We start from the raw sequence: 27,556 nt of genomic DNA on the forward strand, positions 1-27,556 counted from the left end.
TGAGGATTTTTTTTATTTCCTTGAATGAAATGCCATCATTTCATAAGATCATAGAATTTAGCCTGATCTCTTATGAAGAGAAAGTATACTATGACCACTACTGAGCTCATTATTTAAAAAGTCTTTGCTCTCTCTCTTTCTGTGATTATTTTTATTACCATTCTTAATGTTGTTTTAATTGGCTTATATATAGCCAGAATAATCAGACTAAAATCCAGTTATTCACTGCAGTGACGCCACAACAATGGCTAACCACTCCTGAGATTAGCTAATTTCCCCTTTGGTCCTACGCTTTGCTCATGTGTCTAAAGACCCAAGGGCTTTGGCTGAATAGTGGTTGGTGGTCTCACCAGCCTTTCGTGGGTCTTCAAGGACCTGAGAGAGGTGGGATAAAAATGGTGGCCTTCACCATACTGCATTTCCACTGTCAAAATGGGTCTCTGCAAACCAAAGGTAGCAGGACAAAACAACAGGAGCTCTCATAGAGCTCCTCTCAGCACAATGCCAGGTCTCCACTCTCAATGTGAGAGCATGGCTTTGTGCAGGGAATGGGTGGGGGTTATTGTTTGGAGGCCATGTTACGTATGCCTCCTCATTGCTCCTATGCCCCAGAGTGTATGTTTGAATGCATAGACAGATTATTTAAAATATATAATATGAATCTATATAATCTATAGATATAATATTAATCTGTATAATTTATATATGGTTTAAATGTGTATAATATGGATAGTGTATCATAGTTCTCAGTGACAGCATAGACAACTGGAGCTTCATTCTCATTGTCTATCTGATTTCACTCACGCTCAAAAGGTGAAAATCATCCCAGCTATTTATAGTTAAGCATCTAATATTCTACATTATTATTATCACTACTTCTATTAACACTGCTACTATTAAAACTATTAATATTACTAAAGGAAACGTGTTTCGTGAGTTCGAGCTCAGAGCAACAGAACCTACCAGCCTTTCTGGGCACAGAATACAAATAAATATCATTATACTTTGCCAAACACTTAAACACATATTGATTATATGTCATGTATTATGATCGTTATACAAGAGAGTAGATAAACACAGAAATATAAACTGAAACTGACTCTCTTTCCGCTCCATAGGACTATCCCAATGTTAATTGGGCTTTCTGTCTTTACATGGGGGAGCACAGCATATACCATGAACATGTTTAAGGGTATTGAGATGCTCAGTTAAGGAGATTAGCAATCCTAGTGACAAAAGGCCTGATTCAGAAAACCTGATAATACAACATTTGATATTGGTGCATGTGTTATTACTCGTATGTTTGGAGTTGAGTTCCATTCTATATAGAATTCTGAAATAATTCAACGAGTACTCTTGGATGTTTTAGTATGAGTCCAGTGATAGATATTCAGAAGTGCTTGCTTGGCTCTGTTTGCAGGGTCATTCCCAAACCTTTTGCCTTTGCCCTCCACTGTTCGCTGAAATTCATTTATGTTAGTTGTAGGACTCTGTGTAATTTATCACTGCTAACCAGTGCTAAAGTGTGAGTGTTCTCTCCCTTAAACATGGTAACATTGGCTTACACCTGATTGGTATACCTAAATTACTTTTAACTCAGTTGTGGAGTGGTAGACCATATACCAAGGGCCTGTTCTGTTTGGCAAAATTACACCCTCACCAAACTTTAAACTCTCCTTTTATTGCATGCACGACACCCCTAATGTAGGCCCTAGGTAGCTCACAGGGCAGGGTGCATTGCAATTAAAAGGTTAGACATGTACATTTAAGTTGTACATGTCCTGGTTTTTCACTACTATCTCTACCTCTTGCCCTTTTCTTGCAAGCAGCATGCTTTTATGACTTTTAACTAAATCGAATAAAGTGGTTTTTGACTTGACTACCTCTTGCATAGGATAACATTGGGTTGCCTTATTACATATAATAAGTGTTAACTTTTGATTGGGAACGGGTAACATTTCATGTTTGGTGTCTGAGAAATTGTAATTAAAAATCCTCTCAATTGGTAAAGTAAGATTTTAAATTATGTTTTGAAAATTCCACTTTTAGAAATTTGGCATTTTCCTGCCCTATCTATTTGGTGCTTGCAGCCAGTCCTAGGTTACATGGCTGGGTGTAATTGGCAGTTGGACTTTGTTTATTTCTCCCTGACATCCACATTGTAGAGCGATTAGGGATGCCTGGCAGACTGGGGGATGGAGCTGGGCACAGGACCTCGTGCAACTGAATAGGCTGCATTGTTTATTCAGCCAGATTGAAGCCAGGGCAGTGGAGTCAGGAAACGTTAAGCACATTAAAGGGAATTCTCTGGAAAATTCTCCTACTATAGACAAGGTACCAGGTATAAAAAGGGGCCCCTCAGATCCACTCTTCAGTGCACGCCCGGACCAGCGAAAACTACAGAATGACATACCGTGACTGAGGCCTGCCTTGCTTGCTGAGAAGGAAGACTAGACCTGCCCCTTTCATCCCAGGCTGAGTGACTTCAAGGTTCAGCTGGCATTCAGCTGACTGACCTCCTGTTCATAGCTACAGGGACAAAGTAAGCTCCAGAGTCCTCGCTGCAACTCCCTGTTGGCCTCTGCTGGAGTGAGCTTCCCTTCCTCAAGTGGTGGGGTCTCTCCAGGTCCTGGGCCTTTGGCTGGCATCAGAGAGAACTGAAGGTTTCACCACATCTGACACGAAGCGGAGTGAAGCAGCATGAAGACATGCAGAGCCTCACCACTTAGCAGCAAGCTTCATCATAACTGGCACTGATGCAAAGCGCCACAAAACCTTGCTGCACAGCTGCCAATCTCATTGGAAATAATGGCAAGCGACGCAAAGCCCAGACTCTGTGCTACATGCAAAAATGTCTATCAAACAATGGACCACTTTTCCTCGGATCCTTTATGTCCCTGTATTCACCCGCACGCTTGCTGCGTTCAAGCCATATCATATTGGCTGTAACTCCTAGAAACAGAAAATCTCACCAAGGAGGCCGAGCGTTCTCTTTTCTTGGACATAAACTTTGAAATGATCTGCCTCTAAAATTGAGAAAGTGCCACTCACTCCCCTCATTCCACAAATTGCTTAAAATGCTGTTTCAACCTTAACAACCTTCTTAAATTTATGTTCTCTTAAAACAGAACTCTGAACTGACCCCATAATCCATGCCGTGCCTAGCACTGGGAAACTTTTTTTTTTAGGTAGAAACACACAAAATAATAATAATCGGAACCGATGCAGAGTGACGCAGAGCCTGCAAATTCTCACCACAGAGCTCTTTGGAAATGATGAACAATGACACAAGGCCCCACAAAACCTCACAGCTTCACCAGAGCAGATGCTGCAAAACCTCACAAAGTAACGCCACACAGATTGCACACCAAGGACTTAAAGTACAATCCTCAGTGGGCCAGTCTTGGTTCTAGTGCCCAGCCTGTGCTCACTCGTGGTTGGCCTGAACGTGTAACTTTGTCCCAGTCCAGCACAACCAGATACTCCCAGTTAGTGATTTTCACCTTTTTGCACTACTTTTATTGAAAGCTTTAAAATTACATATCTCCAGTTCTACTGATTGGATTTTTGTCATTCCAGGCTCGAATAATTGATTACATTTTACTCTATTGTTCTAAATTGATGTGGTATCTTTCTTGCATACTGCTTTCACTTTATTACTGTTTGAAAGCTGTATAAATACTTTAGTCATTGCCTCTAAGTTAAGTCTGACTGCTTTTGTACCAAGCTAACAGAGGATAAAGCACAGGTTTAACACTTTCCATGCGGCCGCGATTCCCCTGGTGTGCTGTAAACAACACGAACAGGGGCGGGCCGTGACGAACCCCAGCCGTCATCAGCACACGAGCACCGTAGTGCATGACGGCTGGGGTTCGTCATCAGCATGGAAGGGGTTAATTGGGGTTTGCGGACAGATAGTGTGGTTGCTGCGCTAGTAGGGTTTCACACCCCTCTACCAGTAACTCAATTTTCACCAGTTTGTCTGAGAAAATATAACGCCAGAGTACATTTGCACATGTCTATTTTCACTCCATAAAAACGTTAGAACACCAGAGTTCCTTTCCTGAAAAATCCATTTAACCCTAACTTTGGCAGTAATAAATCTGCAAATAGTTTAATTTCAGGAAGTTGTCTGGATGTTGTTGCCTAAGACTCACAAACATTGTTTTTCGGGTGCTCACCAACCTGTACAGGAGGACATGCCCAGGAATGCCCCAGCATCTGTGATGTCTTTGCTTGCACAGCTATTCCACCTCACTAGCAGAATCGCATTTCCAAAATAAAAAAATCCAACTCTTCCTGACCCGACCACAGCAATTCATGTTTTTGCACATCAAAGATATACTGAAGTGTTCAAAATCGTGTTAAGAGTGTGGGCTTCCCAAGACAACTCTTAAATCATGGAAATGGAAATGCAAATGGAAACAATTAATGAAGCTGGGTTTTTGCATGCTTGCATTATGTGAAATGCGCACATTCCAATGCAATCTTGATCTTCCTAACAGGAGTGCTACTGATATATCAAGAAGATAACAATTACAGTACCATCATGTTCAGAATTTGGGGGCATATTACCAACAACTAGCGATAATTTTCACTATGTTGGCTTAGCAGCAATATTTTTATCGCCAAGCTGCGGCGATTTTTATCGCTTAGGAGCCTTGCTATTATCAAGGTTATTCTCCTAAGCGATAAAAATCGGCCGAAATGCATGAATATCGCTGAAAAGTCATCGATATTCATGCATTACCAAGCTAATGCTCTTAGCCATGTTATCCACCTACCATTGGATAACATGGCTAAGAACTGCTCAGGGGCAGGTGTTAGCTTTTGGAGATATTCGCGCTTAGAGCGAATATCTCCAAAAGTTGGTAATAGGAGATAGCGATGTTACCGACTGTTTCCAGTCGCTAACATCTTGGCACGCCCACTTTGCATGTCATTAGTGATAAATTTCACTGACATGCAAAGCGGGGCCCAAGATGGTCGCTATCTCCTACTAGCTGTCGTTAACTGGTGTTAGCGACAGCTAGGTAATAGGGAGATAATTTTATCTCCGCTTTCTTGGCTTTTAAAGCCAAAAAAGCGGAGATAAACCCCCTTGATAATATGCCCCTAAGTTTGTTCGTGTCAAGGCGTGAAATAATATATCTATGCCACGTCCAAGATATTTGAAATAGTTAATATGGTTATCTTCTAAACCCAAATTTGTCAAATCTATTTTGTTTTCACTTCTCCGGGTGTCCTTTTGTGGCAGCCTATTTAGCAATGTATGTGTCATCCTGAGAAACATAGTGGCATAGCCATCAGAGTATGAAAGTTTGATATTGCAGGTTAATTACACTTGTGATATTCACTTAGAAATTAATTAATTAACCATCAGAGATAGTTCATTTTATACATTTAAGGCACCTCATTAAACACTCCGTTGAAAAATATCCAGATGGTATTTTTCACACATTAGAAATACCAGGCTCTACTCGAGCGAAGACAGAAAGCAAATCATTATTTCGAAAATCTGAAGAACACTGTTGAAGGAAAAAATTGCTCGAATTAATTCTAAGCAATCTTTACATCTAAATGAAAACCAATTGTAAAGGTAGCGCAAGGAGGTATATTTACAAGCTGGAAGGTCTGCAAAATATGAGACAGAGACGTGTAGCCGAATCCACATGCTCCTGAAACATTTTGCTAGCACAACTGAATAGGACCTATTTCAATTGCATTTTTCATTGTGTGCACCGATCAAAAGTTAGCATTGCATGACCTAAATAGGAGAAAAATGGAAATGGGTGGGAGGGAGGGAACTCTCACACTTTTAAATAAGTGGGAATCTTGAAATGCTTGCACTAGAGTGCACAGAGTTTTCCCCTAAAAACAGAACTGCGCCTTGGCCCCACAGCTAGCATGGTTCATAAAAAGTATGGGGGATATTATCAAGGGTGGCGATAGGGAATTTTCGCAGCTAAGCGGCGACAATTCTATCCCCCTATTAGCAAGCTGTAGCTAACAGCAGTTAGGCACAGTTTTTAGGTGATAGCGAGCGGTTTGGTGCCCACTTTGCATGTTAGCGATATTTTTCGCTAATGACATGTAAAGAGGGAGTACCCAAACTGTTAGTGACTGAAAACAGTCGCTTACATCGCTATCGCCTATTAGCAAGGCAGGCGTATTGATGGAAATATTCACGCTAAGCACGAATATCTCCAAATACTAACACCTGCCCAGACCAGTTCCTAGCCATGTTATCCAATGGGAAGTGGATAACATGGCTAAGAGCATTTCATCAGTAATGCGTGAATATCGCTGTATTCTCAGCGATATTCACGCATTTCGCTGCTATCGCTGGAATATTTATCGCTTTGGAGATAAACGTTGCTAGTAGCACGTTATCTCAGCGATAAATTCCGGCGATGCTCAGCGATAAAAAAATCGTCGCTATGCCTATGTAGCGATAAATATCGCTACTTGTTGGTAATATGCCCCCATGTTCCCCCACCAAAACATAGACTTTAGAACGTGTTCCATTTTTCACTGGACTGATGTGTGGCTAGTTTGCACTGGTTATGGCAACTGTCATGTGCACAGGCAGCTGGTGCAGTAACATTTGCACGGGCGACCAGTCGGAGGAAGACTGTGTGTACAGGCAAACTTTCAAGAACTAACACAAGTGCACTACTGACCAGCACTGGTGTATGTGAACTGGCACAGCGAGCATTAACCTTTTAACTTCTGTGGACCTCCACAGAATCACCTTTGGAAGCCGAGGACCGTGAAACACAGAAATACAGCAACAAGTATACAACAAACAAGTACACAAATTATGATTTCTTTTTATTTAGTTAAGGAACAAATTACATTAAATAATCTACATTTTAAATTGAATGGTAATGTTGCTTTTCAAAATAAGCTTTCGTTTTCAAACGACGAAGCCAAATGCTGGATACCAACATAGCACTTTTTTGTTGCTGTTGCTCTTAGTGCATCTTCTCTTTCTCTCTCTGGATAACTGTTGAGGCCACAAATCATTGAGGATACATTCTGTTTGCTGTACTTAAGTTCTTACGCTCAGCACTTAATTTGTGAAACAAATAAGCGCCGGGTCCCACAGCAGGAGGTAACTGTCTGCAGCTTTCACTGCCCATTGCCCGTACCAACACAACTACCAGCCACCATACACCCACAAGTATGAGATTTCATACTATTCCAGGCTCCTACAGCTATAAAAATGGCTTGGGCGCCGGTATGAGTCATTTTAATGAAAGCTGAATTAATGAACTGGTGTGTTCATCTCCAAATTAGACTCTCATAAGTGCTCTTGATGACATTTAAGTGCCAGTGCTGAGCACTAGACACCATGGGCCTCATTTATGAAAAGTGACGCATCACTGCGTGAAAACAGCGATGCGTCACTTTTCACCGCGCACTCCTTGAGACACCAATGATGCGTCATATTTAATGTATGACGCATCATGTCGCAAGGACTTACAGATACGTCAGTATTTCTGACGCATCTGTAAGCTCAAAAGTGACGCATTGCTGGAGTGTGTCACAAAAGTGACGCAACTCCAGCAATGCGTCCTTTCACATGGGGAAAGCTCCATGTGAAAGGGCTTGTGTCAGTCTTATGCCTGCTGTGAGGCAGGTGCAAGATTTAGACGCAACAGCATCCTAAAAGTGACGCAGTGAAATCTCATAGATTATACCTGACGCAGGTATAATGTGGCGCAGGGGTTTAAAAAGTGACGCATCTACCTAGATGCGTCACTTTTTAAATATGGCGCAACAAGGCGCATTTTGTATGCCGCTGGTGCGTCACAAAAAGTGACGCACCGGCGGCGCAAAACTGACGCAAGGCCTCATAAATAAGGGCCCATGGGCTCAAATTATGCACTGCATACATTGCTCCCACAGATATAGCTTAGGATGCCAACTTAACTTTTAGCTTATAAATAACGCCATCTTAGACGTCGTTTTTAAAATGTTCAATGTTGCTTTTTGGGTAGATATTTTCGTAAACTTCTAACATCATTTACTATTTTAATGCGTTGCAGACTCCCCGAGAAAGTTATGTGCTGCTAAACTAGCACATTACACCATGCCTACCAGAATGAGAAAAACATACTTGAGTTTGAGCATACACGTCTTGTCAAACACCATTTTGTTTGCTGTGAAGAGCGTGTGTTTGGGATCAGCCAAGGTGAAAACATTCTGAGAACATTAACGTGGGTTTGAGCTTAAGCATGTTTTCGCCAATCAGTCAAATACTGCATCAAGTAACACGGTCTTCCCTGGCCCTATCCCCATGCTAAGTTTGATCTCAGTGTCCTTAGACGGCTTGTTCACATGTGTATATATAACCTAATTAGCCGAGTGGAAACCAACATCTGGCTCTGTAGCAGATGTTCGTTCTGTGGTAAGTTGTATCGAATCTGAGGCTTAGTTAAACAATATATGCATCAAAGCATCGTGATTGGCTTTTATGGCACATTATAGTTTTCGTGCAGACACAGTCTATTGTAGTTGTCATCAAGTCTAACCTCGCTGCCCTGAAAGTACTAAATGTGACACTGCACTGAGCAGTGGTGTTTTTTTTCAGCTTCTAGAAAATAACCGATCTGAATGACAATAGGATTTGTTGCTAAACACATTCCAAGCAAGACATCAAAACTTTCAAGTTATGCAAAACGTCACACATCATTTTATTAAAGACCTACATAAACAACTAAAATAGGTATGAGTAGGAACAGGAGGAGGCAAGCCGTGTAATCTAATTGGTAGTTGTAAGAAATTGGGTTATTCGTTGAGAGTGGCAGAAGCACCACTCAGGTAATGCACACAGTCCTTCTCAGGGTGAACTACAAAAGTCCCGAAATTATCCCTATGATAACGTGGCACAAAGCAGAGAAAACACCGCCAAGAACTGCAAGTGCCACTTGAAGGTATTTGGGACAAGTCACAAGTTCAGGCCATATGCGATGGACAGTGGGTCACAGGGACCAAGTTAGTCCCGCCGAAGTGTTACCTTCTCAAGTTCGGCACGAATGGTGCCATTTGTATTGGTAGGGGCCGCGAAGAGGAGGCTGTTGGTATGAGAAGCAGGTCAAGCACCATGGTTAGTTGCTTCTGTGCTTTAAAGAGCCAGTTGTCACTGGAGCTTAACATTGGTTGATCATCACAAAGTGTCTCCGTCAGGATGAATTAAAGTGCAGGTCTCACATTGCCAGCTGTCGCAAACAGTCTGTGTCTGCAAAGAATAGGCGCCCCTGGAGCTTTGCATTGGCGGTCTTAGAGCAAAGTGGTCTCTGTGGTTACAAGGCGCCGAAAACCTCTGTATCTTCAACTTTTCTTCAGGAGGTGTTCATAATGATGCCAGCTAGGGGCCCAGGACCTGTGGGGCACCTCTGGGGGATCAGGACTCATTCCAGCAGACACCAGCAGAAGGGCTCAGGCAGGCATAGCTGGTGCTCGTCAAGTGGGCAGTTGCTGGGATGCTTGTTGTGTCCCTGTAGCTCAAACAGCAGATCAGCCAACAAACCCTTGGAGTTACTTTGTGGAGCCTGGGGTCAAGACAAGCAAGATCAATCATGTCAGTCAGCAGGGCAGTCACCCTTCTGATTCCTCCACAGCTCCAGGAATGTTCAGATGAGAGAGTCTAAAGGTCCATTTTTATACCTGGTGCCAGCCTATGTGAGGTAGAATTCCCTGACCTATCCCCAAAACTGGTCAGTTCTTCCGATTGCCCTGAGTTTGGCTCCAAACTGTCTAGGGTGACAAAGGCAATGGCAGGCCTGGTGTTGTTTTTTTGTGTGTGCTGCAGGCAGGGCTCTTTGAAGTGTAATCTGTGCAGGGCACTGCCCCTCCCCAAGCCATCCCACCAAGTAGACCCACTCCCTTCACACCTAGGCTTTCTTTGTTCATATGTCTGAAAGCAATATGCAACCCAGAACAGGAGAGCCCTTTACAGTTATGTAACCCAGGACACAGGTATAGGCAGAAAAATGCTAACTTTCTAAACATGCCCTCTGTACATTTGGAACCATACACTAGGAACTTGCAAGTAAATTAAAGGTACCTATCGGATTTAGGCCAATTGTACCATGTTTTAGGGAGTGAGCACAAGCACTTTACCACTGGTTAGCAGAAAAGTGCACAGAGTTCTAAAAGACAACACAAGTTTATGATATTTACTGTACCATGCAGATTTTAGTGTGGAAAGCACCAACATCCACGTCATTCCACAAAAACCTATTTTAGGTGCTTTTTATCCCAGGTGCTATTGTACCCCTAAGTATCGTTATTTATCTGGTGCAATAAGAAAGCACCTGGAATCCAACAGACCCCGAATAAGAGCCATAGTGTAGTACAGTGATATTTTTTCAGCTCTCCAGGTGACAAGAATAAAACAATTGGTACGAATTGAATATCGTGAGCCCATTAGCTTACTCAGTATGCTCCTTCAGTGCAGGCATTACATAGAGGCCAAGCTATTTGTAATAACAAAGATTTTTTTATACATTGCTCCAAATAATATTTCCACTGTTTGTAAGCGCTATACATGCCATGTGTTAATATTACTCAATTTACTGATACTCAATTACTGATTTTTGAAAGGATATTTCCCTCTTTCTGAAAATCAAACATACGACTAGCCTTGGGTGACATTTGCATTATGCCAGTTCTTGAGTTTGGTAATCACATTATGCTTTTAATGCTAAATTGCTGAAAGGAGACTATTTATGCCACTTCACAGTAAACATTCAAGGCAAAGTTTGAGTACAAACACATTGAAACAACGCAAAACAAGCACTGGCGTTGCCAATAGGTCTCGCAGTAGGAAAGTTGGAGCTATTGGTTTTGTAAATGACACATTTTATATTAATGTGATGGTTTTGAAAATCGCGAAATTAATAGTTTAGTCATTTACAATGCCAATACTTTTAACTTTTGCAAATGTGACACTCATAGTATTTGTAATGCAAATGTTTTGTATTTACGTGACTTAGATGTATTGATATTACAAATAACAATGGTTATGACATTTTTTAAATAATTAATACTTAAAAGTTATTGTAATTTATAATGGCAATAGCTTAAAGTGTTGTAAATACCTTTTGTGAAGATTATGTTCAGTGTATTTTATTGTGAGGAAAATAAATGAACAGAAGTGAAATATTAACGTCTTTTTGTGACATTTGTGTAATGTGAGAGAGTGTGAGTGATTTGAAAAGGGTGATTGATTGTGATATGATGTGTGATGCTGATAGGGTGTGTGAGTGTGTTAGTTGTGTGATTTTTGAGAATGTTATTGAGGGTGTGTAAGGGTCTTTGAGTGTAATTGTGTGTGAGGGTGAGTGTGTGTGAGGTGGTGCGAGGGGGAGGGTGTGTGTATTCCGATGGTGTGTGGTGTTGTGAGGATGAAGGTGTGTGCGTGTGCCTTTGTATGATGTAAAGGGTGTTATGGTGACGGTGTGTGTGTGTGAGGTGTTATGTGGCTGAGGGTGTGTGAGGGTGAGTGTGTGTGAGTGTGAGTGTAGGTGCGGCTGTGTGATCTGTGTGATTTTCTAGAAAGCATGCAAACTGAAGAAAGGCGAATTCAGAAGGCCCTTTAATAACCGATACACTTGGCAGCAGGCTGCAAGGCTATAATAGTATGCTTTCGCAAGGGAGCATTTCACTGACATGGGAGTTCAAACAAAAAAATTATTCATTCAGAACTTGGAACCCCTTTGTATGAAGATGTGTGATTAGGCTTAAGCACTCTCTGCAACTTGAGGCGACCCCGTGATTAGAAAACAAGGGAATACAAAAGAACATATAGCGATATCAACCTTTCACAAACTATCACAAAGCTCAAATGCATTAAGGGCCTATTGCTAGCCAACTTGCTGGTACATACAAAGTTGGCAAAAAATTCATAAGAGGTGCGGCGACTAGAATCTCTTGATTCACTAAAACAACATGGCGTCGACATATTATATATAAGTAGTATTTCTCCTAAAGCCAACTTGTTGCTACAGGTCTGGCAATTTTTTGTGACACGTTTAAACCAAGCGACACAAAAAATCCACTTTGAAAACAGTTTCGTATGTAAACATCGGACAAAAATATGCATTTGTTTAGCTTATGTGTTTAAAATACTATTTGCCTTCTTATTATCTCGAAGTTAACATTGGCCCTGAAGGTAGGCTGAAAGCTAGTTAGTTTATTCTTGACCTTTAAAAATTGGGAGGCGAGTTCTTTGGCTTTGTAATGCGAACCCGGTTTACATTTTTAACGGCAAGGGGTGCAACACAAGAATGTTCTGGACAGGCACAGCCCACACCGGCCTTTGTCATCGCGGAAATGGCGACAAACAAGGGCAGGATGGGTGCTTGATAGCAGCAGAATGGCTGCAAAGGGCACCTCATTATCCGATGCTCAGTTTAACCGGCTGGCGCCAAGCCTGCCTCACATGCCGGTGATATGCTAGGACTGTTCTAAGGAGGAGTGCTGCTACGGCCTGGGGGAAGCTGGCTGGGGAGGGGGAGGAGGAATGGTGACAAAGCCAGTAGGCATGCATGGCCGGTCGGGGTAAACACTTAAGGGGGGGTTGCGGGAGTGAGCGTGAGGCTGCAAGGCTATAATAGTATGCTTTCGCAAGGGAGCATTTCACTGACATGGGAGTTAAAACAAAAAAATTCTTCATTCAGAACTTGGAACCCCTTTGTATGAAGATTTGTGATAAGGCTTAAGCACTCTCTGCAACCTGAGGCGACCCCGTGATTAGAAAACAAGGGAATACAAAAGAACATATAGCAATATCAACCTTTCACAAAGTATCACAAAGCTCAAATGCATTAAGGGCCTATTGCTAGCCAACTTGCTGGTACATACAAAGTTGGCAAAAATGTCATAAGAGGTGCGGCGACTAGAATCTCTTGATTCACTAAAACAACATGGCGTCGGCATATTATATATAAGTAGTAGTTCTCCTAAAGCCAACTTGTTGCTACAGGTCTGGCAATTTTTTGTGACACGTTTAAAGCAAGCGACACAAAAAATCCACTTGGAAAACAGTTTCGTATGTAAACATCGGACAAAAATATGCATTTGTTTAGCTTATGCGTTTAAAATACTATTTGCCTTCTTATTATCTCGAAGTTAACATTGGCCCTGAAGGTAGGCTGAAAGCTAGTTAGTTTATTCTTGACCTTTAAAAGTTGTGAGACGAGTTCTTTGGCTTTGTAATGCGAACCCGGTTTAAATTTTTAACGGCAAGAGGTGCAACACAAGAATGTTCTGGACAGGCACAGCCCACACCGGCCTTTGTCATCGCGGAAATGGCGACAAACAAGGGCAGGATGGGTGCTTGATAGCAGCAGAATGGCTGCAAAGGGCACCTCATTATCCGATGCTCAGTTTAACCGGCTGGCGCCAAGCCTGCCTCACATGCCGGTGATATGCTAGGACTGTTCTAAGGAGGAGTGCTGCTACGGCCTGGGGGAAGCTGGAGGGGGAGGAGGAATGGTGACAAAGCCAGTAGGCATGCATGGCCGGTCGGGGTAAACACTTAAGGGGGGGTTGCGGGAGTGAGCGTGGAGGAATGGTGACAAAGCCAGTAGGCATGCACGGCCGGTCGGGGTGAACGCGCAAGGGAGGGGTGGGAGTGAGCATAGAGGAATGGTGACAAAGCCAATAGGCATGCACGGCCGGTCGGGGTGAACGCACAAGGGGGGGGGGGCGGGTGGGAGCCTGGAGGAATGGTGACACGGTCGGGGTGAATACGCAAAAGGGGGGGGGGGCGTGGAGGAATGGTGACAAAGCCAGTAGGCATGCACGGCCGGTCGGGGTGAACGCGCAAGGGGTTGCGGGAGTGAGCGTGGAGGAATGGTGACAAAGCCAGTAGGCATGCACAGCCGGTCGGGGTGAATACGCAAAGGGGGGCTGGGAGTGAGCGTGGAGGAATGGTGAACTCGCTATACGAGTGTGTTCATGTCTTGCAAACAATTAGTATGGCATAGAGCCCAAGTGGCTTAAAATATCTAGTGATGGGAGCGGGCAATGAATCTGATGACCAGGACTTTAGATAAAGTGTTGAAGTGGAAACATTTTGCTCGTAAAAGTAAGATTAGAGTGCTAAATTGAGCTTTTGGTTCTAAAATTCGATTTCAGTTTGCCGTTTTCGAAGCTCCTGACGCCCAGGCATATTTGTTTACCTTAAGTGTCTAAGTAAATATATAATTAAAATAAATGAGTACATGGTTTGATAATCCGTACTGCAATCTGAAGTGACTCCACTTAGACTGAAGAAATCATGCAGCCAGTGGCTGAACGCCATAAAAAGTTTCGCAGCTGGGATCCAAGGCGCAGTGGGGGTCGGTTGGTGAGTGTGGAGGCGTAGCTAGAAAGAACAATAACAATATACTGTAACTATTTCGTTGTTTACAGATGAGCGCTCCGTAATGTTGTGTGCAGCTGTCCCGGCATCCCCTTTGACTGGTGATGGCTGAATCATAGAGTGATGTTAGAGCGGAAATCCGGGTCCCCTGAATCAGAGTTGTTTTAGGATCCACAGTGTTCCGGTCAGACCTAGGCTCTCTCTCTTGAACATGGCGGCAGTGAAACAGCATCAATCGCTGCTTGAAGAACGTCGGAATCCAGGAGAAGGCGCTGGAATGGATCGTCTCCTTTCTCGACGGAAGAACACAAAGAGTCCGCCTACCACCGTACAAGTCAGAGGCCACCAAAGTCACCTGCGGCGTCCCTCAAGGATCCTCACTGAGCCCGACTCTCTTCAACGTCTACATGAGCCCCCTCGCGGCCATCGCACGCCAACACAACCTCAACATAATCTCCTACGCCGACGACACCCAGCTGATCCTCTCCCTGACCAACGACCCCGCCACCGCCAGAGCCAACCTGCACGAAGGGATGAGAGAGGTAGCCGAGTGGATGACGACGAGCCGCCTGAAACTGAACTCAGATAAGACGGAGGTCCTCATCCTGGGCTCCTCGCCCTCCGCCTGGGACGACTCCTGGTGGCCCCCCGCCCTGGGCACCGCACCCAAACCAACGGACCACGCACGCAACCTGGGTTTCATCTTGGACTCCTCCCTCTCCATGACCAGGCAAGTCAACGCCGTCTCCTCGTCATGCTTCAACATCCTGCGCATGCTGCGGAAGATCTTCTGGTGGATCCCCACAGAGACCAGGAAGACCGTCACCCAGGCCCTCGTCACCAGCCGACTGGACTACGGCAACGCACTCTTTGCCGGAACCACCGCCAAGATCCAGAAGAGGCTCCAGCGCATCCAGAACGCCTCAGCCAGACTCATCCTCGACATCCCACGACACAGCCACATCTCCGGACACCTAAGAGACCTGCACTGGCTCCCGGTCAACAAGAGAATCACCTTCCGCCTCCTTACCCACGCACACAAAGCTCTCCACGACCAAGGCCCGAGCTACCTCAACAACCGAATCAACTTCTACGCTCCCAAACGCCACCTCCGATCCGCCAGCCACGCCCTCGCCGCCGTCCCACGCATCCGCAGAGCCACCACAGGAGGAAGGTCCTTCTCCTACCTGGCCGCCAAGACCTGGAACTCCCTCCCGGCCGACCTGCGCCTGACCCAAGACCACCTCTCCTTCAGGAAGAAGCTCAAGACCTGGCTGTTCGAGCAGTAGCGGCACCCCCCCCCCCCCAAAGCGCCTCGAGACCCTACGGGTAGGTAGCGCGCTCTATAAATGTCTTTGATTGATTGATTGATTGAAGAACCTCCGCACCTCAATGGAGAGTTGGAACTAGAGGACAAGGATGAGGCAGATACGTCAGAAGAGCCTGGCAAGAAGAAGAAGAGGAAGAAGAGCAAGGCTCCTGGGGGTGAGAAGTAAAATAAGTGGGGGTGGAGGAGAGCAGCATGGATAGGCGGGGTGTTGTAGGAGGAGTGAGATCATGGCTGAATGAAAGAAGAGGAATAAAAGAACCAGACGGCAAGGCTGTGAATTGCGTGGAGAGAGAGGGGAGGTGCTGGTGTGGGAGGGGGGAGGAGTGCTGCTAGGGAAAGGCTGTGATTGCGTGGAGAGAGAGGGGAGGTGCTGGTGTGGGAGGGGGTGGTGCTGGTGTGGGAGGAGTGCTGCTAGGGAAAGGCTGTAATTGCGTGGAGAGAGAGGGGAGGTGCTGGTGTGGGAGGGGGGAGGTGCTGGTGTGGGAAAGGGCAAGGCTGTGTTTGCGGGGAGAGAGAGGGGAGGTGCTGGTGTGGGAGGGGGGAGTTGCTGGTGTGGGAGGAGTGCTGCTAGGGGAGGAGAAGCCTGATGCCGGATGGGGGCGGGAGAGGCTGGGCTTGCATGCGATGCGCGTGCATGTTCACGTGAACTTCATGAAAACCGCGGGGCTGAAAGCCCTTTGGTTTGAAGAGAAAATAGCCGACTTGAATTCTCCCCATTTCCCATTCCTGCGGAATGGTAAAGGCGAGACCTAAAAATACAATGATAGTGGCTGCCATTTGACATGCTTTTCTTTTTCACCCATTTTCTTTTAGCATCAAATGCATTCTCACATTCTAATTGGATACATTTTTCACTAAAAACAGTGCCAAATGCAAGTTTTGAAATTTTGTGAAACTACGCTAGTTTACTGTCTGCTTCAAGTAGGTAGTAAACTAGTCACAACCCGGAAGGGCTCCTCAGGGGTCCGCTTCCCCTTTGTGATTGATATCGAAATCATTTTTTAAAAGCACTATAGTCCAACAAACCACTGCCTACTGTTAAGAAATGAAACTGAAACGTTTTATTTTTGTTTTTGAAATGCAGCCTGTTTTCCTTTAAGGAAGACAGTCTGCTTTTATTAAAAAAAAAAGTTGCTTTATTTCAAAAGCAAACACAGATATGAGGGTCTGCTGCCCCCATCAGGCCACCATCCCTGTGCTATTCCCAAAGGGTCGCAAGTTGCGATCTGCCTAATGAACATTGATGACGTAGGTCATTTGCGCTACCATCGGGAATCATTAAATGTGTCTGCGACACATTAGTAAATTTCCTTTTGCTACTCGCTAATTGCGAATAGCAAAAATTCACAAATTGAGAGTTGCAAAATGAGATGGTCGTACATGGAACCCGATATTGATAAAATGAGAACACAAAAAATCACAATGACCACAACACAAAAACATAAAATCTCCACACGCAAGTGCGATAACAAACACAAAAAGGCACACACAGATACACACCAAGTACAAAAAGCAAACCAGTATAATAGGAGTTTGTTACCACATAACGCATAAAATCAGAATATACAAGACAATACTTAATAAGAAAAAGCTAGTCAATGTCTAAACATATCTAAGATATTAAAAATAAACATTGCACATTATGTCCCTATTAACCTTAGATACCCAAAGGACCGCAGGACATATGTACATTATTTATATTTGACGGAACAGAAATTATTACTGGAGTGACTAAAAAAGATGGATGTCTAAAAACACGAAGTCAAGTACCTGCAATGTAATGTTACAAGCCTCAAAATTGTACAAGCAAGTACAACAGAATCCCTTTAGCTGGTCTAGCTTTACTTCTAAATACAGTCAGATACGACATCTATTGCGGAATATTAGCATATGAAGCGGCCACCCCTCTCATCAGCCTAGAATGCAAGAAGCTCCCTGCAACGGGCATACATGTCCAATGTAGCACAGTATATGGTAACCGGAAATCTCCCAAGATCACCTACCCCTCAAATGACACTCGCTTTCCCATGATCAGCACTGCAATTAATGCCAGCAGGGAAATGAGCAAGGCAAAGCATGAACCTTAAACCTAGGAGAGATATCTCAGAAAACTGTGGCTTCAACTACAGCCAGCTGACACTCCAAATAGTGCAGCCACCACAGCTAAATATACAAATTCAGAAAACACTCTAAAAGCATATCCTTACATCATACCTATACGTTAAAAAACGTTAAAAAAACGTTACTGTATCAGTCAAACGCTTGGAGTTGGCTATTTCACTGATGCTCATACAAAAACTAAATCTGTTAATACTGCTGACACAAGCTCTGATTATCTAATTTGAATGATGTTTATGTCTTTTCCTCTTTAAAATGTTCTATATTTTTCTTAACTGTTTTGGGTAGTGATCGAACTTAACACCCATTCTTGTGGATAAATGACGGCTGCTGGTGCTATGGTTACCAGAGGTTGAGTAGAGTTCCTCTTAGCCTTGAGTTGAGAACTAGCAAGGATGTGTTTATTAAATTGGTAAAAGTCACCACTTTTTTGACAACGATGTAAAATCAATCACGCGTGCAGAAAATGATTCACCTGAATGCATATAGAAATTCACAACACTGCTACCAAGAGTACTCGTGGAAACCTTAGGAAATTCCTAAAACTGATAAGTTAGAACTCTTTCAAAATTATAAACCTCATGGTAAATTTTAATGATATCTTGAAAGTAACATGGCTAGTATTTTTTCCAGCTACTTGTTAAATGCCTGTACACACCAGACACATCTTATAATATAAACATCTCCCTGAATGAATGTATCCCTCTTAATGATGCAAGTGGCATATGTCATGTTTAAAAGCAACCTTCAATATTTAGAGACGAATTTGTTTTTTCAAACCAGGCACTGTCCACGTATAACGCCATTGTATTAAGTCACACATGAGGAATCGCTATGCAAATGCATAATCATGCTCTCTAATGAAGTAGCAAAAGAACATCAAGTGCAGGACTGGACTGAAAACCAAAAGCACCACTGGGAACATTTTCAATCCAGACTAACTCCCCTTCCTTTTCTATTTTTCACCTAACGCTAGTTCTTTCTCTCTCTAGCTCTCTCTCTCTCTCTCTCTCTCTCTCTCTCTCATCTATGACCCTGCTTCAAAAAATATCTAGGGAGATGGAAATAGATACATGGTTGGTCAGTCTGGCCATTAATGTGTGTTGTTCACAAATTCCACACACAGTCACCCGGCCCATAAACATCATCTCACTGCAATTATTCTTGATCAAAGTAAATATTAGTAAACAAGTAAATAAGCACGAGATACAACCTATTATAGAAAAAGGTATTGGATATGGGAATACATGAGGCAATACTTCTAATGGTGTAAATTATGCACATGTCATCAGGCATCCACAGTGAGTCAGATGAACATGTACCTGTTGTGGGCCTTGCAATGGTGGATTATAACTGTGTCATGGGAGGAATAAACTGCTGCCTTTTTAAAATGTGTTTTTCTTGTATTGAGCGGATTAACTACCACGCTGTAGCTTCCTTGCACTGTAAAGATTTCAGATGTGAGTTGAGCCAGTGTTCTATGTGTGTACCCAGCCATCGGTGTCCAGTACCTAAGAGCTGCAGAGAATCTGTCTCCAATCATTTCCTCCTGACAACTAAGACAAAAGATACATTTTTTATTAGAAGATCGATGATTTCCCAATTACCAGGTCATCTAAGACGTGTAACTGTGGCAAAAACAGAGTTTGGAGATAGAAGTAATCTCTGAGATCGGGAAAGATGTTCCTGTATAATAAGGAACAGCTCTCTCAATACCTTCTCTGTAGATGGAAGTAGACAGGGAAGGAAAGGTACTAGAGTATGCTGACAGTCACTGAAAAGATCACTGTGGTACTCCACATTATGTTAAAATGTTCTGAATTGTATGCCTTGCAACTTCAAGAACTCTACGATGGATTGTTCTAGAAGACTCATTTTAATGTGGATCTCAGAGTGTACCCACAGCGAAGAAGCCTCTATAGCTTCTGCGAGGAGGAGACCCAAACGGTAGCATGTGTGTGTTCAAGCGGGTGCACAAAACTCAGAGAAGTGTGGAAAGTGCCTTGTTCCACAAATCAGCATTCCACATGGGGAAGTGTTGTTTCATGCTCTTAAGCTCCAATCCTGTCTGTTCTTTGGCTTTGTACTTCATGTAGCTCATTGATGGCATCACCCTGTGAGGGCGAATCATGCTGGTTGTGTGGCAGGTGGAGTGAATACAGCAACCAACATCTGGTGCACATGTTTAAGAGGCTAGCTTGTGAAACGCGCAAGAACTTCATGGATCACTTGCCAATCAGCTTTCATTTGGTTTTACCTTGAGGAAACACAGTTGCTGCTGAATTCCAGTTACAGCTCCAAAATCCAGCTTCACCGCTGCACTGCATTAATAAATGTGGACTTCTGCCTTTACCATTATGCTTTCCCTAACAGAGTTTGAGGGCTTTAGGAACTGAATCCTACCTGTCCTTACCCTTGGAATACCAGACAGAATGCATGCCAATTAGCAGAACCAGGAATAGGAGCCGCAAACTTGGAGAGGATGGTGGGGCGCACTTAGAGTGTTGGCTCCAGTTTTGCAAATTTACCTTTTTGCACCACAGAGAAGATCTCCTATGTGCCCCTCCCCACACACACAAATGGCAGTATCAACCATCTGGTCACTTGTGCTCAGAGCACCAAGGGTCACATATCTGAAAGTTTCTCAGAACGACTAAGCAAAAAAAGTGGAAGAAATTAAGATAAACATCTTCCCAGGCAGTTTTCCACTATGATTTTGCCCAAAATGATGACGAAACATGGCATATAGGCACAACTTCAGAATTAACAAATTTACCATGAAATAATGAGAATTATGCTGGCATACTTTAAATTTCACCGAGGCCGAGCCAATAGCTCCATGAAGCTGAGGCCTAATGTGGGTTACAAATATCAAATAGTACAAGGTAACATTGAAGTAGATTGACTATGTGTGTTCATTCATAAAGAAAACATACTATCTATTTCAAATTAGTGAAATATGTTTTTAAGATAGGGAGTGAAGTTTTGAAAGCAGGGGAAAGATCAAATGAGTTATCTGACACTGTCTTCTTCAGGCCATCCTATTGAAATAACCCATGTACCATTAGATGCACACTTTGAATACTAAACAAGTATCAGTCCCTTACGCACTGCTGAAATATGATTTAACTTCATCTCTTTGGTGCAGATCCCACTTTGTGTCCATGCTCCTATGAAGTTTCCGTGAAATCTCAAAATATTAATAGCTATTCCAAAGGTCTAGTATTTCGAGTTAAGGTACTGAAATTGTGGAAAAATCATAATGATTAGATAATTAAACACTTTTGAAATGCTGTGACTTAGCCACAGTATAACATTGATAGACAACATGATTTATGTGACTCTGAAACATGAGAAGGTGAAGGCGAAATGCTTTTTGGGATAAGCATGCCATCTTGAAGTAGATTCTTCCTTCTAGGGGAGCCAGTTAGAATTACTTAAGAAGGTGGGGAGAGTCATATAATTAAATTCTTTTGCATATATTAACGGTCTAGCCTTCATGGATGATAGAGCAAATGCAGAGAGCTCTCCTAGCACTGCATTGTCACCATCTAGGTGTGAGAGGGAGAGTTATGAAATTGATGAGAGACAGTTTTCTTAGAAGAAAAAGCTGGACTGACACTTATTAAATAAGTTTGGAAATGTGGAATTTCATAAATATGGCTAAGACTTTCAAGAAGCCTACTGATTTGGTGAGAGGGATCAACTTCAAAGACAGGTAATAGCCTACAAGTTTTCAATACGTTGTTTGAACTGGTTTATATATCTATTTAAGGCCTGTGGAAGAAAACTGTCTTAGTTGTATTTAGTTTGAGAAAAAAATATTTTACCCAGTTTAGCAGATTTTCGACATAGCATTTCAGTGAGATTACATAAGAGGAATTATTTAATATGATCTAGTGTACCGCATTATTTACATAGTAATTTATGGAGATTCCCCTTTCCAGAATCATCTCCCTCAACATCTTGAAGAGATTTAATACAGAGAGAAATAAAAAAAGCATTGGTGACCACTGCAATTTAGAGGCACGAGGGGGGTACTGAAGGCCTAAACTTTCAGGAATAGAAAACTTGAGGCTATAAAGAATGAACACCATTCTATGATTTGCCCTTCAATCCCCACCCTGGTGGAGTCAAAATTGAGAGTTTGCCAGTTAATTCTGTCAATTGTTGCTGATCTAAAACACTGGACCACTGTATAATCTGCAAATTAGACAAATATTGCATCAAACACTACCCCAACATGGCACACCCCAGTCCTTAGCACTGAGGTATCATGATAGTTGAACCTGGCCCATTCTGCTGGGTCACTCAAAATCTTTTCCTAACTTTGCTTAATCCACTTTTTGTTGGCAGACAGATAACTGTAATTAGCCCTCAGGGTTGCTTGGCATCATTTTTACATAAATCTTTTAAACTTCATAACTACAACTACTGGTCAACTTATTGGATTTTTGTTGTTTTGGTATCATTTTAATTATTAAAATGTACTCTATTTGGTGTAGGATTTTTACTTCATTACTGCTTGAGTGCTGCATAAATACTTCACACATTGCCTCTAAGTAAAGCCTGATTGCTTTTGTGCCATGATACCAGAGGGCACCCTAATAAGGAATGTGTTTACTATTTGAGTGGGGCTCCCACACTTTCAACTAATTACTGAATTTCTTATCTCCACTTGTAAATCCTTTAAAATCATACTGTTCTTGTACAGTATAACAATGATCCGCAAGCCTGAACTGATTCTAATGCCAATGATAAACTAATACAATGTTTACAAGCCATTACAGTTGTTTGATTCCTCTTTGATTTGATCGGTTTACTTTTCTTCAGTGTATGCCATTGTGCCATGCACACATTCAGAAGAAAACAGAAGAGCAACAGAAAAAAACATTTAAGTCCCTAAAGCATTTAATACAGTGGATGTTGTACACACTATATCACATTGGTGTTGTGGTATATTGATAAACATTGAAATACTGGGAACTGCAGTTTCATTCTCAGTTTGTTGAGAACCAGGTTTCTAGCTGGCATATAGGTAAGCTGTCTTACTGTTCCTTGGTATAGGGGATCTATCAGCTCGTACGTGTGGAGGATACTCAATTAGCTGTGCATGCAAAATACAACTCTGATAGTCATTAGGAGGCCACAGGAAAAACAAAATTGCACTCACCAAAATATTTCAGATTCATCTTTCATAGATGAAGAAAGATTCATAACCATTGGCATATCATTTCTATCATGATTAGATTGGGGAGAGAATCTGAGAGTAATCATATTTGCTTGATGCTTTCATCTAGATGCTTTTTTTTCTAGACGTCTATATTTATAATGTCCTTTGCTCCCGGGCCAAATAAAATTACTCCAACTCAATGGACTAAATGTGTTTATCTCTCCATAGTACATCCCATGCTTTGGGAAAATGACTAAAAATATGACAGGAAACATGGCTGAAACTGAGTGTTATCAAATTATTATCAACTGGCAACTTCTCAGCTATTTATACCTGTACTAGGACACTCCAATTTAATGCCAAACATTTTGAGTGATAAGTAGAGCTAGACTTTATTGACATGTTTACTGTGACAGTGATGCCAACCAGGTCATCAGTTTGCCTGCATCTCTTTCAATTATTTATTTTTAATAATTCCCTATATTTGGATCAAGTGAAATGAGGAAAGAGATCAATGTAAAAATCACAGCATAAATTGAATGGATTATGAAGATTTTAAACCTGAATACATAATTTTACTAAGCTGTTTTTATTAACAAAGGTGAGAGAAATCATATTTGGTTATTTGCCAGCCAGGGGAAAATGAATGCAGATGTAATCAGTTCTGTTTTAAACAAAAGGTTAACTAGCTCCCATGAAGTGATGATAGTAGTCACCTGCAGAGCTGCCAATGGAATTTGGACTGAACCTGCCAACAGAATTGTTTTTATTTAAACAATATGCAAAATACACAAACTTCTGTTAAGTGTCCAGGTGCTGATATTCACTAGGAATGGACAGCAATGTAGTTTACATACCGAGAAGTCAAGTTTTCAACACTTTTCTAAACTTAAACTGATTTGATGTTATTCGAAGAGAAAGGGAAATGTTGTTCCCAATTTTAGCAGTCTGAAAAAAGTGCAATACCTCCTCCCAAACTCCCCTACCTTTGGGGACAATCAAGAGAAACAACGAAGCAGAGCGAAGGCTCTGTGTTATCTGGCTGACTAAAAACAGACTGCTAAATGAATACTAACCCCTGTTGATGCAAAGCTTTGTGGCAGATGCACAGACATGTGTTAATTATGTATGTGGCAATACCTTACTAGTGAAGATGGGTCAAGAGTTGTGAAAACTACTCTGTAAGGTAGGCCAGGGAAAAGGTAGACAGTGACATTCTCCGCCAACTGCAAAGAGTAAATTAAGTAACAAGGAAGGCTATGATAAAGAGCTTTGCCTAAGTAGAGTCAGACCCAACTATCACCTCAATGGTTATAAAATGAAACCTTACCATGAGAAAATGGAGGATTTTTTTAGAACATCTAATGAAATCAGATCTATAAATACATCTTACTCATCAGTGACCCTAAGATGGTGAATTAAAGCAACTGGAGTGGGACATCAACCCAAGTTAACAGGCCAGCAATCTGAAGACCAGAGAGAAGGAGAGACACCAAGCACAAAAAGATCTGTCTTTTCTGAAATCAGCTCAGGATGGTTGTCCCTCATTCATCTAGCAAAGGCAGTTGGGAATTTGCAGCATTTATGCCTCACTGAAGAGCCCTACGTTTGCTATCCAGGTGAATAATCTTCTGAGTATCATCACATTAGAGTGAGACCAGAGCATTTAATTAATTTGGCATGGGGCCCCAGAAATTAAACAATGTGTGGCTCAACAGGAAGGCTTGACATGAGGCCCTATGTCATAGACTTGGGGATACATAGAAAGGGTCTATAGAATATTACCTGAAACCTACCTTTCAAAAAAGAGGATAACCAGCCTAGGGCTCTGCCTTTAATACCAGACCCCTACAGCAGGGGTCTCCAAACCAGTCCTGGAGGGCCGGATCCATGCCAGATTTTTTAAATTACTACATGTATCTCAATGGGGATATCCAAAAAATCTGGCATGGATCCGGCCCTCCAGGACCGGTTTGGGGACCCCTGCCCTACAGTCTAGATTTGAGAGCTGCATGTGACATGTTATCAGAGACAAATGTACGTTCAAATACATATCTGGTACTTCTTGATCTCAGATCATATAAGGCTCATAGTGTATTGCTAACAGTGAAACTCCTGTGCTGTGGAAAGTTCTGAATCCATCATGATGCGATTCAATTAGTTCTGGAACTTTAGCTGCAACTGGCAGTAAAGATATATGTTGGTGACTATCAAGATGTCTGGATCACCAGAAAGATTTTTCAGTTATGGAAATACTCTAATTGTTTCCACAAGAAAGGACCAGCTGCACTGTTAAAAGAAAGTGGCACATAAGACTACAGAAGTTGATTGTGATTGTATTTACGATCATTTGCATAACGCAGACTGCACTTGAACCAAATTGGAGCTAGATTTGTTTACAAGTATAGTTTTTTTATGGAAGATGAGTGGTTGGAAATTCCCTAACAGAGTAATGCTTGGGTTGACATTTGAGGCACTAAAGAAGTTACATATAATCTGAAATGAAGTGATAAAGAAAGAATCAAGAAACTAACAGGAGATGGCAAATTCTAAATATTAAAGATTTATTTTTTAGGTGGTATTACTGGAAGAAGCAAGAGGAGGAGATTACAAGAGAGCATGTGTGATGTTTAACAATGCCTTTATATGGTTTATTGGCTATTCAATAGCTTTCTTTACCTTCTGCAGAATAATTAAATCACCATTCCTGTTATAATGATTTGCAGATTCTTTCAGATTTAGTCAGATTCAGTGTGCCAATGATCAAACAGTTTGAAACAATGAGCGACATGCTATTTCAAATGGGCGATAACATTCTGTGGTGTGGGCTTGTAAGTTTCAAGTGGCAGTTGAGGAACGGGATGCATACAAACATGCATGATTGCATATTATATTTACATAGCATAAACCTAGCCAAAAGTGTGAGTTTAAATTGGGGTAGATGTCAGTCTGCCACAAAGAATAAGACCACTAACCAGGTAGAACACAGTTTCAATAATTTAACGGGAACTAAACCCCCTGCTAGCTATAGCAGAGAGCACACAGGCTTAAGTTATGAAAATGTGTAAAGTATTTAGCAGTAACAAAATGTTAAAAGTCACAATACAAAAACATAAAACAAATCAAACTAATTAAGAACAGAGAAAAGTTAAAGAGTAAAATTACAAAAATCCAATACAGAGAAACAGAGATATGATTTAATTAAGACGTAAGGCAATGCGCCTCAGGAAAATGTAAAGTGCTAATCATTCACTGTTCTTAGTTATCCCAGACCTAGGTGCTACTTCAGACAGACTTTGATAGAGTATAGGTCAGACAAATCAAGCAAGTTTGTTCCAGTCAAAGAATTTACCTTCTGATTTAGATATTGAAATAGAAGTTGAAATCCTCCAGTAGGGGAAGGTTGCAAGCCATATCCGCTGAAGTCCTCTTGAAGCCAGATAGCCACTGGTGAGGTCTTACAAGAGCCATTAGTTTCGGTGGGAAAAGCTCAGAGTCAGTGAAATTCAATGTTCGCATCCAACAAAACCACTCACATCAGACAGAAACTTTTCGTGCCCAGTTACGTTTTGCACCATCTGACTTAATTCTTTCTATGGAGCACAAAATCCTTCAGCAGGGCATGCCTGTAGCTCTAGCCAATGAAGTTGATGGGAAATTGAATACCTTTGCCACACGTTTCTGCTCATGCTCCAGAGAACTTGGTCCAAAAAGTTTCTTAGTCTCAATTTATTAGAGTTTCTGGCACAACTTCTACTTGCTAATGTTAAGGCTCTCATGATGTCGCAGTTGGCACCCTAAGTGTGGCATGTATGCCCTGACGTGGGTCCTGTGATCACAGTGCCACTTAAAATGAGTCATGGGATAAATATGAGTTTGCAACCACTGACAGAAATTTTTAATTTATACAAATACAATTTTCATTCTGTTGAAAATATTTAAAAAACTTCTCTTGTCATGAACCTGGAGTATATATAAAACATTATTTCCAAAGAAAACTCCCCTATTTTGGTAAAGTAAACAGGAGAATGGGAGAACAAACTTGAAGTTCTTATTTCCAGGTAGAAAAATGTTCACTGTCTGGAACTTTATCTCAAAAACCAGTCTAAAAGGTGAAACATCTACACTCAACAACAGATTATTTTAAGAAGGTACTGAATACCGCCGAAAAAATTGAAACAGAGACAGACTTTTTGTTGTTGAATGTGTAGCATTTCACAAACTAATCTCTTCCACATGTGTTGCAAATCATATGTTTTCAGATGCAGCACCTCCTTGTGGGAGACGTTTCCATGCACCACCACCATGCGGCCAAAGATATGAAGGCAGAACTTGTTCACTGCCCAAAGAACCGTTGCAGCCCGAGTCCAGCGTACCATGTCTCCAACTTCCAAGACCACTGCACTGACTCTGATGCAGGCTTTGCAGTGTGGTTTTATGTGCCATATAATCCACAATAAATGTGAGACATTTAAGAGCAAATCCATCAAACAGACATTTTTGAAGGCTAAGGAAAATTAAGTTATTTGTAAAGAATCAAAGGATGTTGAGTGAA

The 27,556-nt window shown here is 42.1% G+C and overlaps 1 protein-coding gene across 1 annotated transcript in view; it reads right to left on the bottom strand.

The window, feature by feature from the left end:
• Positions 1–27,556, bottom strand: part of CSMD3 (CUB and Sushi multiple domains 3) — a 2,596,150-nt gene that overhangs the window by 1,435,672 nt on the left and 1,132,922 nt on the right. The window lies entirely within an intron of this gene.

This window comes from Lissotriton vulgaris, chromosome 4_1, assembly GCF_964263255.1.
Source record: "Lissotriton vulgaris chromosome 4_1, aLisVul1.2, whole genome shotgun sequence".
In the NCBI taxonomy this organism is placed as follows: domain Eukaryota; kingdom Metazoa; phylum Chordata; class Amphibia; order Caudata; family Salamandridae; genus Lissotriton; species Lissotriton vulgaris.